At 44.5% G+C, this 15,976-nt stretch overlaps 1 protein-coding gene across 2 annotated transcripts in view; it reads left to right on the top strand.

The window, feature by feature from the left end:
• The window catches only part of WDR33 (WD repeat domain 33), a 98,773-nt gene that overhangs the window by 46,369 nt on the left and 36,428 nt on the right, over positions 1–15,976 (top strand). The gene's annotated exons all lie outside the window — the stretch shown is intronic.

Here is a 15,976-nt window from a genome sequence, read left to right as displayed (position 1 = left end):
GAGCGAGGGCATATCAGGGGATGGGACAGGATAGAGTGGGGACAGGGTCTGAGCAATGAGCACCCCCTGGCACATTGGAAAGTTGGCGCCTGTAGCTCCAGCCCCATAGTTGGTGCCTATATAAGGAGCCGCATATTAACTTTTGAAGCCACAGGTTGGCCCCACCTGTCTCAGAGCAAGAGCTTCTGGATATCATTCTGGGTATATTTAGTCTCCCATTTCCCCCCTGTGTTTATGGATAGCTGTTTGGGAGAGGTGAAGGTTCACATTCCAGGTACCATTGTCCCAGGCTAGTGATGTATTCCAAGGATTTTTGAGGTTGCCTGGTTTAAAATAAGTCCTCTGAAAGCTGGTTTGTGCAGAAGGCCAGTGATGTAGGGATTGATAGGGAAAGTTTAAAAGGGGATGGGTATTCTTGGATTTCTCTCCTGTATCCGTCTATGAAATAGAATGATAAATTCATTTTTTCTCCCTGCCAAGGCAAGATACTGGCCAAAGGCTTTTTCATATAGTAACTTGGGTGATTATAAGCCACCATAGTTTCTTTTAAACTCTGTTCTAGTATGATTATTCAGAGTTTATAAGTCACTATGGCTTCTTCCAATTTTATAAATTACTATAAGGAAATGCCTTTTGCTCATATCTTTAATGCCTTTGCTTTGACTGGGGGAGAAGTTGAATTTCCCAGTCGGGCATAAGAAAGTAATCTGGGAGCTCCCATTCCACACCAAAAAAAAAGTAGCATGTGTACGTACTGGAACTCAATGCAATAGTGATAAAATGTTGTAATATTTTCATATGCTCACAAGTTTGGAAACAATAAGAGGCTGGGTCTGCTGCCCTTTTGTTGAGTAATACCTCATTCCATAAGTAGTCCTATTGAAACAACTCTGAAGAACTCAGCTTTTTCCAATCAATATATTCTGCTTCTGGATCTGCTTTAGGTTGTAAAATCTCTTGGAGCTTCATTCTAAGTTTCTGATTCTTTTTACAGTTTAATTTCTGAAAGACTTCGTTTCATTTATGTGATTGGTTTTATTTCCCCGACAGGGCAGCAGCATTCCTTATTGGCTTTTGGAGGAAATGCAGTCTAGTAATTGAGAGGCAGTTGGGAACAATTATTTTTGAGTTTTGTTCCCAGTTCTGCACTGACTTGCTATGTAGCTTTGGACAAACCTCCTAATATCTGTGTGCTTCAGTTTACTCCTCTGTGATTCTGCTACATAATAAAAGTACTTGCCTATCTTATGAGTGTTGGAAAATCCACAGCCCAGAGTGACCTAGTTATATCAACCTAACCCCCAGTATAGACAGTGCTGTGTCGATGGGCAGGCTTCTCCCATCAACATACCTAATGCCTCTTGGGGAGGAGGAATATCTACGCTGTTGGAAACTCCTGTTGGCATAGGTAGTGTCGTCACTAAGTGCTGCAAGCTGCACCGCTGTAAGTGTAGATAAGCCCTCAGTATGCCCTTTGTCCAAATTCCAAAAGACTTAATTGGTGGTTCAATTCCTACAGTTAAATGGAAATTTTGAACAACTGGGAAGCGGAACCGCGGCTCTGGGAGGGGGGGACATGGACAGGATTAAGGGAGCCGAGACTGGGGCCGTAGCTGGAGGCCAGGCGCTGGGGCAGCAGCCAGGGCTCCAGGCACGGGCCAGCAGCTGGAGCCAGGAGCAGTGCAGAGTGGCGCTCCATCTCCAATGGGGGATGGCTCAGGCCCCAGCTGTGCCCTCCTGGAATGTTCTTCCGTGCCCCCCTAGTGAAGTGCACCCCACAGTTTGAGGACCTCTGCACTAGAATGCAGGTGTTCTTGTGCAGCTGTTTATTTACAGCCTCAGCCGATTGTGGTACTGAGATAGGATCTTGACGTTCTAGTGGCTTTTCTGGCTTGTTTCTATAAAAGTATATTTCCACTGTTCTTGTGACCCATCTTTGTAGCATTTTGTTTCAGAAGGTAAGCCAGAGAACACTCCTGTAGTTTTAATAAAATAATCAGTCCAGCCCCGTTGAATTGCTGGCCAATACAGATATTCTGCTAATTATCACAAAAATAAGGATCAACTTAGAATCCTAGAACTATAGGGTTAGAAGAGGACTGCAAGGATTATATAGACTACCCCTCTGCCAAGATGCAAGATTTGTTGTGTCTAAACCATCCAAGATGGATGTCTAGCTGGCCTCTTTTTGAAAACCTCCAGTGAAGGAGCTTCTAAACTTAAATTATATTTTAGGGAGACTGATTTGCTTTTAAAATGATACATTCCGACTCTTGCTCACAGTGTCTCCTCTCAACACCCGATTCACCTACCTATACGGAACAAGATTCTCTTAGTTCTTAAGTGGTTTTGTTTTTATTTTTTTAATTGCTCATTTTTGTAGTAACTACTGTGTAAGCTACTTTAAAGTCTTATGTTTTCTTTCAAATAAAAATATTTTTGAAAGGAAACAGTCCTTTTAATCCCCTTTCAGCAACACACAAAAGGGAAACCCAGTTAGGGTACTGGAATGTATGTTACCCTATATCCTGTATGTAAATTCTGCTCCCAAATACCGATAGCTGTTGTGATTATTCCAGCTGAAGATCAAATTCAGCATTCCAAAAGATTTTTCAGGAATGAGTTTGTTTTAAATCTTACACCTTTTGGAAACTTTCTATATAATTCCATTTTAAAATGTCTGGAATTTCTTCGGAGGATTGATCTAGTTCAGGGGGAGTCTTCTCTGGAAACATTCTATAAACATTTTTCTCTAGAATTGCTCTGTTTCTATAGACACTGTTTAGATGGCTGCTATATAGATTTTCACAGGCTCCAGGATTGACAATGGTAGATTATGTAGTAAAGGAATTGAATAGCTGAAAAGCCTTCAATTCTGTCATTCCATGTATCCTAGTTATGCTGCACTATGTAAAATTTACATAGTATCTACTTAAGTTTGTTAATATTTTTATGTATTTTTTGTTTTTGTTTTTAAACTAAAAGTATTATCCAGTTGTCATTTAAGCTATATAATGATGGGCCTGTCCAGTGTTCCAGCAGATGTTTAATGCACAACACATTGGATCTAGGATTGCCAATTTTGGTTGGACGTATTCCTGGAGGTTTCATCACATGACATAATCTTTAATTCCTGGGGAGTTGGCAACCCTAATTGGATCTGTGTACAAAAAGGTTATTACACATGCCACTTAAGTCTTATGATTGACCCTGTTTGGAAGACGTGGCTATCCTTTAATAAATGTTTTGTTTTAATTATTCAGCATTAGTTTGGTAATTCATAGGAGGGAAAGTACTTTTGTTTTTAAAATTTAAGTACTAAAAGACCCACAGTCTTTCAGTATGAAAACTATATGCTGTAATTGTTCTTGTATTTATAATATATATTCCCTTTTGGATCTTTAGCTCCTATGTGATAGGTCCAGGCTGTTTTGTAGCATAAAAACAGTTTGTTCTTTTTGAGAAGTACAAGAAAACTCCAGGACACCCCTCTTTCGCCCCTCCTCCCCCCCAATAGTATAAAGATATAAAACTTGGTTGAGGACATGATCCCCAATCCTATTGGGAAAAGTAGGTGAATCAATACACAATACATCTATACTTTTGGTATAAATTAACTATAAAAATCACATGAAGGTTATATATTTTAAAAGGGTTAGAAATGGAAAGTTAAGATTCTTATGGTAACATTTAAAATTTACCCACACAGTATTCTTCAGAGGTATTTAAATAATATTTTTATATTTTTATTCAAAAATGCCAACTTTACAGGAATCATACTTTTGGCTCTTGATTCTCCAGAATGAGACAGGCTGGGAATTCGAGCTCTATGATTTTTATCCTTCTGAGTCACTGATAACTGAGCAAATATCCATTCTCACCCTCACCCTCTAACTTGCTGATGAATTGGGATTGACTCAGGTCCTTCTAAAACTTTCTTTATAAGATTTTTCTTGACCTCGGTCAGCTAAAGACCTCTATGTTGGAGCTATGCATCAGATTACCATTCATGCTCCATCTTTGCTGATTGTGCTTGGTTTGAACAGAAGTGTACCCTCAGTCCCAATAAAATTTAATATTTTTAAAAAACTGTGGTGTTTGGTTTAGTTGGCCCTGACACACTGGGACCATGGTATTTTTTTCTGCTTTTGTTTGGACTATCAATTTGGTATTCATATGCTTCTGTGCTCAGTTGAGCCAGTTTTTGATGGGCCTAGGCACAGTGTTGGTTTTGATTTACATACATTTGATGCTTCATTTTAGCTTTGCAGGACATTCCTCTTTGAGGTTTACGCTAAGCTTCTCTGAGATGCTTTGAATGCTTTAGCAGTTGGAACCGTAGGAGTCTTGCTTTTCAAATTTTAGCATTCAATATTTCATTATGTGACATATCATGAATTACTTCATTGACTACTTGTCAAAGCTTTTTTCATTGCTGCAGCATTTTATTTTTTTTACTTTTATAGCTCTTTCTCTTTCAAGTTTGTTATTGTCGTTGTCTCAATAGGAAGGAAGGAAGCTCAGCAAATTCAAGAAATGCACATGTAGCATAAAGTGTCACTCATGGACAGGCATAAGTGCTGCATTGTATTCTTAGAAGAGCATCATTTTCTGAGTGAGACGCTTGTATGGGCACATCACCTAAGGCTGTTTGTTAGACAATGGCAGAAACACCTAAAGTGTCTCCTGTAAGTGTCCACTAGAGCAGTCCTTGAAGATGGCCCAGAGTGCTTAGGATATTTCCTCAAAGTGAAAGCCTAAGGTGAGAGAAAAATGGTACTTAGTGTTCTCATAGACTCATAGACTTTAAGGTCAGAAGGGACCATTATGATCATCTGGTCTGACCCCCTGCATGCTGCAGGCCATAAAACCGTCCCTACCCCTTCCCTGGACTCTGCTGTTGAAGTCCCCAATCCTGTTTTTAGTGACTTCAATCGGCAGAGACCCTCCTGCTAGAGATCCCTGCCCCATGCTGCGGAGGAAGGCGAAAAACCTCCAGAGGCTCAGCCAATCTGCCCTGGAGGAAAATTCCTTCCCGACCCCAAATGTGGCGATCAGTAAGACCCCGAGCATATAGGCAAGAGTCTCCAGCCTGACCCCGTTAGCCATTATACTATTTACCCACCATTGCTTGGCTTTCCTTGACTACTATGTTTTACCATTAAACCATTCCCTCCATAAACTTATCTAACTTTATCTTAAAACCAGACAGGTCCGTCGCCCCCACCGTTTCCCTCGGTAGGCCGTTCCAATATTTCACCCCTCTGACGGTCAGAAACCTCAACCATCTACGTAGACCCAGCGACTCTTCGGATCCATCAGCCCCACTAACCTGGCTGCCATGAAGTGGTCTGTGATGTTCAACAGCTTGCACTTGCCTCATTGTGTCAAGGTTTCAACGTGTTAAGTCATGTTCTTGGTTTCCAACTTCTTGCTGAATGAAGCTACCAGAGTGCCATGTGCAGGAGGTGATGAGTTAAAAACAGCAGTCTTTTGATGCACTACTTCACTTCAGACAGCTTTCCATCAAAGCTTGCACACAGTCCACTCATGCTCAGTAACAGAAAGTGATCTGGATGACCCTAGATGGCAACAGTGTGTATTTGCATCTGTGCTTGAATCATTTCAAGTTCAACTGTCTTTGCTCAAAGATACTGGTACCATCTTTGTCACTTAGGTCAGAGCTTTTGGTGCTGATGGAAGAACCTCAGTGTCCCAATCTATTTCATACTTGGTGCCAATCTTGACATTTGATGTTAGCATTGAACCTATCCATGCTTGTGGTCTCAGTGTAGACTGTGACAGCATTAACTTCTGAATCTCCCCCACCAGTGCACCTCTCAAAGCTTGTATGGGATCAAGGGGGTTGACATTTTGGTGTGCATTAGTTTCCACATATGAGTCTGGAAACTCATCAGACCAAGTGTATTTCTGCAGGAGATAAGTGACCCTGCCTTAGAGATTCTAGCCTTTTGTTCCGGTTTCTCCAAGGTTTGGCTAACACCACTGATTTTGATTTTGTCCATGTTCATGTATCTTCAAGAGACAAAGTTGACAAGTACCTGGATCATTCATTCTCTATGAATAGAGGTGCTTTGTGCTTGAACCCTTTTCTGAATGGGCTGATCTAGAAGATGGGGAAGCTGCCTAACAACTCTGCTCTTTCTTGAGCAAAAAAAAAGATTGCACTTTGCTCAAGGACATAGGTAATTACATCTTCCACTGCCCAGTAAGAGCTTCTTGATTTAGGTGGCTGAGGCCAGAGGAATGATGAGTTCTGAGCTACTGTATTAATGTTCATTTGGACAGAATTTATGCAAACGGTATTCTATGTTGTGAATAGAGTTGGTTAGAGGATGACAATTCTGTTTTGTGACCGCTTTCAAAGTTCTGATTTTTTTTCTTTCCAGTGTGAAATGAAACCAAACCTTTCAAATGTTTTTTCAAAATGGTTTGGATTGAAAAGATCATGCTTTCAATTTAGGTCTCTAAATGACTGGAGAGCCCACCCTGGATTCCGGAAATCTTCCTGTTGGAAAACGTTGAAATCTCCCTGAAATGTATGTATGTTTGAAACAGCATATTCGTCTTAGAGTGTTTGCACATGTCTATTCCAACTTAGGTGTGCAAGTGCTCTGAGCACAGCCATCTGAGACTTTTCCCCTAGTGGTATCAGTTGGCTCTGGCATCCCCTGGTGTCGCACGCTCATAGCGCTGGTATAAAGGGCCCCCGCCAAGCCTCTGCTCCTCATTTCCTTCTTACAACCTGTGGCAGCTGTTGGAGCTTCCCCCCCTTTGCCTTGGCAAAGTGTGTTTGTGGTTTCCTAATTGAGAATTCTGTAAGTAGTTTTATTAGTTCACATAGTGTGTTAAGTGTAGATAGTTTAGAGTAGTAACTAGGATTTCTCTCTGTCGGGAAAGGCGGTCCATCTCTCCTCTATACTGGGGCATGCCTCGGTCGCCAGGGTTTAAACAGTGATCTTCCTGTGCAAAGCCTGTGCCAACCAGAGACCTGCATTTAAGACAACTTACGTGTTTGGGCGAGGGGCACAGGAAAGATTGCTGCCAGATCTGCTGCAATTTCAAGCCGTAGTCACAAAAGGACCAAGCAGCAAGATTAAAAGTCCTCCTCATGCAGGCAGCACTGAGGCCCGCCTTGGAGCCGAGGTCTGACTTGGCAGCGAGTACATCTGCATCCGTACAGAGCGTACCGCCCGCCCCTAAGAGCTCGCGGCACCACTTTTCCTCGCCTGTGCCTAGGAAGAGGCACAGAAGACATTGGAAGAAGACTAGTTTCCCAGCACCGAGGACGGACAAGCAGGCAGATAGGAATAGTGCGAGATCCATACAGGGCCGCTCTCCCTCACTGGCGCTGGAGCAGCCTCCAGTGTTACCACCGGCACTGCAAACACCCAGGGGTGAGGCATTACTCCCCTGCCTGGTACCGAAAGTAAGACTGCGGTACCATCAACCCCAGCGGCATATGCTGCCGCTAAAGACTTGATGACTCTGCTAGTACTGAGTCCCCCTAAGGCACCCGTAGCGGCACTGCCTGTGCTACCTAGCAGCTCCTAACACACCACTTTCAGGCCAATCTCAAGACCTGCTTCTAGGGGAAAGCCTCCGTTTACTACCTCACTGGAGATGTCCCCGCGGCACTGGTTCCCAGCACTGGGAGGATTGGCAAGGCCGTAGTGACTTCAGTCATCTGGTTCTTCCTTGTCTTTGGGTTCAGATTCAGGGTCTGACATCTCAAGGCACCGGCACCATGATTGCTCCCTGCACCCATCTCTGACATCAGGGGGACCAGCATCATTACAATGGTCCTTTTGGAACCTGGGGGGGTTTCCCCCAGGCCATGGTACCAGCTCGAGGCGCTCCTATTCAGCGATGTCGGAGACAAGGGACACACCAAGACATTCCTGAGCTGAACCCTGCCGTTGACGCTGGACCCAGTACTGAATCCGCAACACATCACAGTACCAAAGTAGGTACCAATACCTGTCAGCAGTTGCAAGCTGGCCAGGAGGAGATTCCCCTGGACTCTGGGACAGCAGCTCATGCCGCCTTCTTGTCCTCACCAGAGGACAAGTTAATGCTTACAGGAACTTCTCCTCCCCAGGATGACCTGAGAGCCCATCAGGACTTACTTAAGCAGGTGGCATTTAACTTGGGTCTCCAGGCAGAGGTCGTTAGGGAACCATCTGATGGCTTTCTGGGCATTCTGACAATCACAGCCCCAGCAAGGGTAGCCCTCTCCTTGCAGAGCTCCATTTTGGGCCCAATAAAGATCCTCTGACAAAACCCAGCATCCATCCCTCCCACGGCTAAGAGAACCGAGATAAAGTACTTTGTGCCGGCCAAGGGATGAGAGTTTTTATTTTTCCATACCCTGCCTGGGTCTGTCGTTGTAGCGACTGCTAACGAGGAGGACTGTCAAGGCAACACGGGGTCAACTCCAAAGACAAAGGAGCCAAAAAATATGGACCTTATGGGAAGGAAAGCCTATGCTACAGGAGGACTCCAACTGCGCATAGCGAACCAGCAGGCATTGTTGGGTCACTATGACCATAAAGTGGGAAGAGATGACTAAATTTAAGGATAGGCTTCCCCAGGAAAACTAGCAGAAGTTCTCAGGCCTGGTGGAGGAGGGCAAGACAATTACCAGAGCTTCCTTACAGGCAGCCCTTGATGCTGTGGACTGAGCAGCCAGATCTGTGGCCACAGCAGTCACTATGCATAGGAGCTTGTGGTTGCAAGCGTCAGGGTTCCGGCAAGAAGTCCAGCAAGTGGTGCAAGACCTACCATTCGAAGGGCCCTCTTTTTTTTGTGGGGGGGGGGGGGGGGGGAGGGACAAACCGACACTACGCTCCTCGGTTTTAAGGACACCAAAGCAACTCTGAAATCCCTGGTTTGCAGTCTCAGCCCAGGAGACCATATAGGCCTCAGCAGTTTGGCGGTTTCTATTCTCACCAGAGATGCAACCAGAGGAGACAAAGGAATAGAGGCTCTGGGTGCCGGCCACATCCACCTTCCTCCTCGGCGGGGCTCTCTCAGCTGGCCCCTCGCCTTTCAGGTGCCTCAAAGCATTCATTCTGGTGGGTTTGTTGAGGACGGTATACCAGTTCCACTCTCATGTGATCCAATTACCCCTATTTTTTCCAATTCTCTTTCCCACTTCCTTGAGGCCTGGAAACAGGTCACTTCTGACCGCTGGGTCTTAAACACAGTGGAGGTCAGATACACCCTCCAGCTTCAGCAGATCCTTCTGCACTCACCACAAGTGATCCCTGCATCTGGATGTCACAATGAGCATCGTCCGCAGATGGGGCTTTCCCCCACCTAGATCTCTTTGCCACATGTTCCAACAGAAAGAGCCAGCAGTTCTGCTCTCTAAGGGGCCAGAGGCCAGGCTCAATGACAGATGCGCTTCTGCTGAGCTGTTGCGTCGCCTGTTCTACACCTTTCCACCCATTCCGCTGATGCAAAAGGTGTTGACAAAGATCAAGCAGGACCGAGCTCGAGTCATCCTGATAGCACCAGCATAGCCCAGGCAACATTGGTACACCTCACTCGTTCACCCCTCTTGCGAGACCCCGATAGAGCTTCTGCTGTACCCAGACCTAATCTTGCAGGACCACGGTTGGTTGCTCCACCCGAACCTGAGCTCTTTCCATCTGATGGCATGGTATTTTCGTGGCTGAATCCCGATGAGCAGGCTTGTTCAAAGCAGGTCTGGAAAATTCTCCTGTGCAGCAGGAAGGTTTCCATGAGGTCAACTTACAATGCAAAGTGGAAACATTTTTCCTTCTAGTCATCTGGTCATGGGGTTCCACCGATGCAACCTTCGATTCAACTCATCTTGGACTACTGCCTATCTTTGAAAGAACAGGGCCTAGCCATTTCAACCATCTAGGACCACCTGACGGACCACCCTAAGGTCGATAATAGGTCCGTGTTCTCACATGAAATGGTAGTTCGTTTCCTCAAAGGTCTGGAGAAGGCATTCCCTCAAATGAGGGAACTGCTTCCCCCATGGGATTTGAACCTCGTCCTCTCAAAACTGATAGGACCACCGTTTGAACCAATGGCAACGTGATCATTCCTGCATCTTTCATGGAAAACAGCCTTTCTGATGGCGATTACTTTGGCCAGAAGGGTTTTTAAACTCTGAGTCCTTATGGCAGAGCCACCCTATACAGTTTTCTTTAAGGACAAGGTACAGCTTCGGCCGCACCCTAAATTCCTTCCAAAGGTTGTATTCCACTGAAACCAACCAATCTTTCGGCCAGTCTTTTACCCTAAACCTCATGCAACTGGGGAAGAGCAGCACCTACATTCCTTGGACGTCAGATGGACTCTGGCCTTTTATATTGAAAGGACCAGACCATTCCATAAATCACCACAGCTCTTCATAGCAATAGCAGACAGAATGAAAGGGCTTCCCATCTCTTCCCAGAGGATTTCGTCCTGGATCACTTCTTGCATATGAGCATGCTATGACTGCGCAGCCGTTCCCCCTCTGCCAGAACTTACTGCCCACTCTACAAGGTCCTAAGCCTCTTCAGTGGCCTTCGTAGCTCAAGTTCCAGTGCAGGACATGTGTGGAGCAGCAACCTGGTCATCAGTGCACATGTTCTCCACGCACAGAGATAACTCCCGCTTTGGCCGAGCAGTTCTACAGGCAGCTTGTCCTTAAACTTCGAGCCCACCTCTGTTATTACTGCGTGCAAGACACCTAAGTTGGAATGGACACTTGCAAGCACTCAACGAAGAAAAAACAGTTACCTACCTCTCGTAACTGTTCTCTGAGATATATTGCGCATGTCCATTCCAAAACCCACCCACTGGCCTCACTCTTGGAGTGGTCGGTAAGGAGACACTGAGGAGTAGAGGCTTGACAGGGCCCCTTATACCGGCTTTATGAGTGTGTGACACCAGGGGGCGCCAGAGCTGAGCCGACGGATACCCATAGGGGAATAGTCTCCCATGGCTGAGCTCGGGGTGCTCACACACCTAAGTTGGAATGGACATGTGCAACACATCTTGAAGAACAAGAGTTACGAGAGGTAGGTAACTGTTTCTTAAAAGAAAAAAGCATTTTAATCAAAAACCCTCCAAACAGCTCTAGTTGTGAACTTCCAGGCTTCCATGAGCAAAGGTGGGGTAGAGTTGTGGAGAAAAGGAACACCATGGAAGACTCTTCTTCAGAAAATGCCAGAGGAGCAGGATTTTTAAATTAGTCTTCCCATGCCACAAACAACATGAGTGCCCCAGCCAAAAGCCATTGCTCTCCAGCTGCCCAGCTCTGAAGGCAGCGCAGAAGTAAGGATGGCACAGTATGGTATTGCCACCCTTTCTTCTGTGGCGCTGCTGACAGCGGCACTGCCTTCAGAGCTGGGCATCTGGAGAGTTTAAGTGAGGTGAAACTTGGTATGCAAGGCAAATTGGACTCCTGAAAGGGGTACATTAGTCTGGAAAGGTTGAAAAACGCTGCTTTAGAAGACTGGAGTGGGATGGTGACATCCAAACAGGCTATAACTTAAGATGCAGCTTTTCCAAAGCTCAACTGAGAGGTGAGGAAAGAGCTGAGAAAAATGCACTGAGGGTTCAGTGTTTTTGCTGTCACCTGTTCAACCCACCAAAAGTTACTGTAAATATTAAGTCTTGAGCTTCCTGATTTTTGCTAAAGTGAAAAATTCTTTAAAAGTTTAAAGCTGTCTTTATACGTTGTAAGGAACAGTAGAAGGCTCACAGATTTGTTAAAAATGTTGCACAGTTAAGACCGTGGCTTTCAAACATTTTCATACCAAGACCTCTACTGCTGAGGTAACAGAACCTCCCATTTAAGAGTATGGAAAGGACCAGGGCCGGCTCTAGGCACCAGCAAAACAAGCTGGTGCTTGGGGTGGCACATTTTTAGGGGCGGCATGGCCGGCGCCAGAATGCCACCCCTAAAAATGTGCCCCGGCCGCTCTAGCTCACCTCCGCTGCTGCTGCCACGGTGCGCGAAACAGCTGATTCGCGCGCTGCTACTCGCCCTCCCTCCCAGGCTCTCAAACCTGGGAGGGAGGGGGAGACTCCGAGTGGCCGCAGCGCAGCGGCGCTTTTCTCCCTCCCAGGCTTGAGAGCCTAGGGGGAGGAGGCAGGGCTGGGGATTTGGGGAAGGGGCAGAGTTGAGGCGGGCCGGGGGTGGGGTAATTAAATGGGGGGGCTGGTGGCTGAAATTGTTTTTGCTTTGGGCGGCAAAAATCCTAGAGCCGGCCCTGGAAAGGACATAGGTCACAAATAAGTGTTAGGGGGCTTTCTGTTGAGAACACATGTACTAAGACATTCACAGTCTTTGTCCTTCATGTCTGTCTGGGATACCACATCATGATGATATAAAGGGGACAACAATCTGCTAAAATCTTAGCACACTCATAAATTTTTTCAATTCCCTGTAGCGTTTTTGTTTTTGTTTTTAAACCCCGTAAGGATTGTCTTTATGCCAAGTTTAGAAGGCTTTTCTAGCTCTTTGAATTATTGGTGTACAAAAAAAAAAGCTCAACATTCTGGATGTTTTTTTCACTCCAGAAAACAGCTGAAGGGATTTTCCTCAAACTTTCCGTAGGGGAAAAATCTGTCTTTGGGATGAGGCCAAACAAAGGAATTTCAGTCCATGGGTGAATTTCTTAGGGAATTTGTAAGCATCTGAAAATAGGAGTTTATAGTTAAAGTCCTGATCTATACTTAGCTATACTTTTTTTCATAGTATAAGCTGTTTTTCTTTCCATAAATGACAAAGTAAGTCTTTATAGGAGATCTTCACAATTGGAGAGTAAAAGGTTCCCAGGTATGTTCTTCACTTATGAAGACATATATTAACATGTAGTAATGAGTCCTGATAAACAGAGAGCAAGTCTTCTCCTCAGAACTAGTGAAAACAGAAGTTTTCTAAGTCATTAGTTACCTCCAAAACTACATGCATACTGGGGAACTAAAAAAAGCCCGTAAAGAGTTGTCATTCTTGCTTCCCCTCATGCATTATCCCATGGATACACTAGAATGTGTAGAAGCCCTTGCCAAATTTTAAATTGTCTATTTCCAAAAGTTGATACTACTGTGAGAACCTTAACGTTTGAATTTTCTGACCTTTGTGTTTAAATGCACTACCCCTGCACTAACATTAACTGTTAAAAGCATTAACATCACTGTTCCTTTAACTTTGTTCTTACATTTTATTTTAGGAGTAAAGAAATGCGCTAGTGTATTTAACTATGCTAATTACTTACAAAGGTACATTTGAACATGCAACCTAAGGAGCAAACATTCAAATGATCACAGCAGGAACTTGTGTTTTGGTTCTTTTTATGATAACCATATCAATGTCTGGAGGAAATACACACTTCCACCAGACACTGGGGATCAGTGGGTGCTTAGGTGAGAGATTGGGGAGCTTTTGGTGGAGTTCTTCCGAGAGGGGTAGTGCACTTGTGGATTATTTTAACATACAATCATTTGATTTGAATGTGATCTAATCAAGGCATGCATCTAAAGTGTGGAAGAGTCTCTTGTACTCCTCAAACATGCAAAATTTCACATAAACAGGATGGGAAGATCTAGTGGAAAGACTACCATAGCTGCTAAGCTCCCTCTGATAGCACCATAACAATAGAAGGATGTGTGTTAGCCATTGAGCCTTTATATTGGCACTGGAAACACTCAGCAGATCTGATGGTCATCGTATTGACCCCTCTTCCCCCCCCCCCCCCCCCACTTACTTTCAAATTGTAGAATCCTGAAATTGCATGCTGTGGCAATGCCCCAGAGAGCACATGATTTAAATAGAATATGTGACATAATTACTTGTTCATACAAACAATCCTCCCCATACACTGGGTAGTCCTCTTCCTCCCTATCCTCCTTTCCTTCTAAGTTTAGATGGACCCATCTGGCTTTGCCCAGCTGGTTTACACTGTTATTGAGCATGTACTCCTAGATCATGGGTTCTCAACTTGAGTCACAACTTTCAGAGATGTGACAAGCAGGTCCAGAGTAGTTGCTAATACCCTCACTTTCTTTATGGCTAGACAGAAGGGTTGGGGATGTACCAAACCTTTTCTCTTCTATTATATACTTCCTCCCCAACTCTTTCATTCTATTTTCCTTACCTAATGGGCCTGCTTCCTTTCTTCAAAGAATAGTAAAAGTTTTTCTGGCCTACCAATAATTGCTAGTTAGGGTGCAGAATACAGCTTCATCTTGAAGATGTCAGTTCCTTATTACTTAGATGGGGAGGCTGGGACAGAACTAATTAAGTTTCTTTGTGGCCCTTGAGGCTGGTTTTGCACTAACTGTAAAGCCTCTACAGAACTCTGTCCCCTCTCAGTTGAAGATCAGTGGAACGTCCAACAAGTTATAGCACTTAATTATTTTGGGGCGAGGGTTGTCTAAACTGTTTATTCATCATAAAATCATAAGAAGCGTTTTTAACCCATGTATTGAAATAAGTTTTGTTGGCCAAATGAATAATTTTGTCCCAATAGAATACAAACAGCAGTATCTGTAATGAATAACTTATATATACGCCTTCTTGCTGTAAGATTTTTTTTTTTTGTACTGTCAGAGTGCAGAGAATTGCTATTAACAGTAATATTTGTTACATACACACTTTGAAGAGAGGAGACTATTTGCATCTTTTTAAACAAAAATGGCCAGGTAACTGGTTTGAAAATAAGCAATTTTTCCTTGATTTTTAAATTTTACCAAGAGAATTTAATGTTGTGTAAAGTGCCAGATTGTTAGCCTTAGTAATGGAAATGCTTTATTCGGGATGAGCAACATAATCAATACAAATTTTCTTTCACCACTGTGATTATGCTCTTCAGTCCTGACCTAGAAGGGGAAGGGAACATACCTAGCAGTGAAAAGATAGTTCAGGCTTCATGCCAAGGTAGTCCATGGTACTTTGTTGATAATCCCAGCAGTGGTGCCAGTTCTTGTGGATAACTGAATGCTAGTGACTCTGCTGGGACAACCAATTCACATATTTTCAACTGAGCAGATATCAGATAGTAACTACTTCTGGTCACTAACAATCTGAACCAGTGACCTCTAGTGATGAAAGGCCATGTGTATCTTATTACCAGTCTCTTAAACAGACTACTCTTGCAATTTTTTTTCTTGCTTATCTCTTTTGCAGGAGCCATTCACCATAAAACTGTACGTTAGATAATTCACTTTATCTTTAAAAAAAAAAAAAGTTTTCTCTACGTTTTTAATGTTTACATACATCACATAACCTTGACTGCATGGGATAAAGCAGGAGTAAATTCCAGTGTGTTGCCTGCGCTTGCAAGGTGCGTAGCCATTATCCACGATGCACATTACTGCAGAAACTATGGGCATGGCTATACTTGCAGATGTAGAGCGCTGTGAGTTAAACCCGCCTTCGGAGAGCGCAGTAGGGAAAGTGCTGCAGTCTGTCCACACTGACAACTGCTTGCGCACTGGCGTGGCCACATTTGCGGCCCTTGCAGCGGCATTGGGAGCAGTGCATTGTGGGCAGCTATCCCAGTATGCAAGTGACTGCAAGGTGCTTTTCAAATGGGGGGGGGGTGGAGTGTGACAGGGAGTGTGCTGTGTGTATGTGGGGGGAGAGAGAGTGGGTTTTTTGGGGGGCTGAGAGCATGTCAGCATGCTGTCTTGTAAGTTCAGACAGTAGCAGACTCCTCCTCCCCCCCGCCTGCCCCTCTCTCTCTCTCTCTCTCTCTCTCTCTCAGCATTCCACACTAATCTGTCTCAGAGCACACTTATCTGTCTCGGAGCAAATAAGCTATCTGAAATGAAGCTTTCAAACGGCATATCTGCATTCCCACAGCGAGTTCAAAACAATAAGAAGAGTGGCCACTTGACGTAAGGGGATTATGGGATGTTTTGGGGGGCTGATCAGAGTGCAGTAATGCAACACCTCGTCCACACTGGCGCCGTGGCG

The sequence above is a fragment of the Malaclemys terrapin genome, chromosome 9 (assembly GCF_027887155.1).
Source record: "Malaclemys terrapin pileata isolate rMalTer1 chromosome 9, rMalTer1.hap1, whole genome shotgun sequence".
Taxonomy (NCBI): Eukaryota; Metazoa; Chordata; order Testudines; family Emydidae; genus Malaclemys; species Malaclemys terrapin.
Note: the sequence above shows the minus strand (reverse complement) of the source record. Positions and strands in the feature narration are given on the sequence as shown.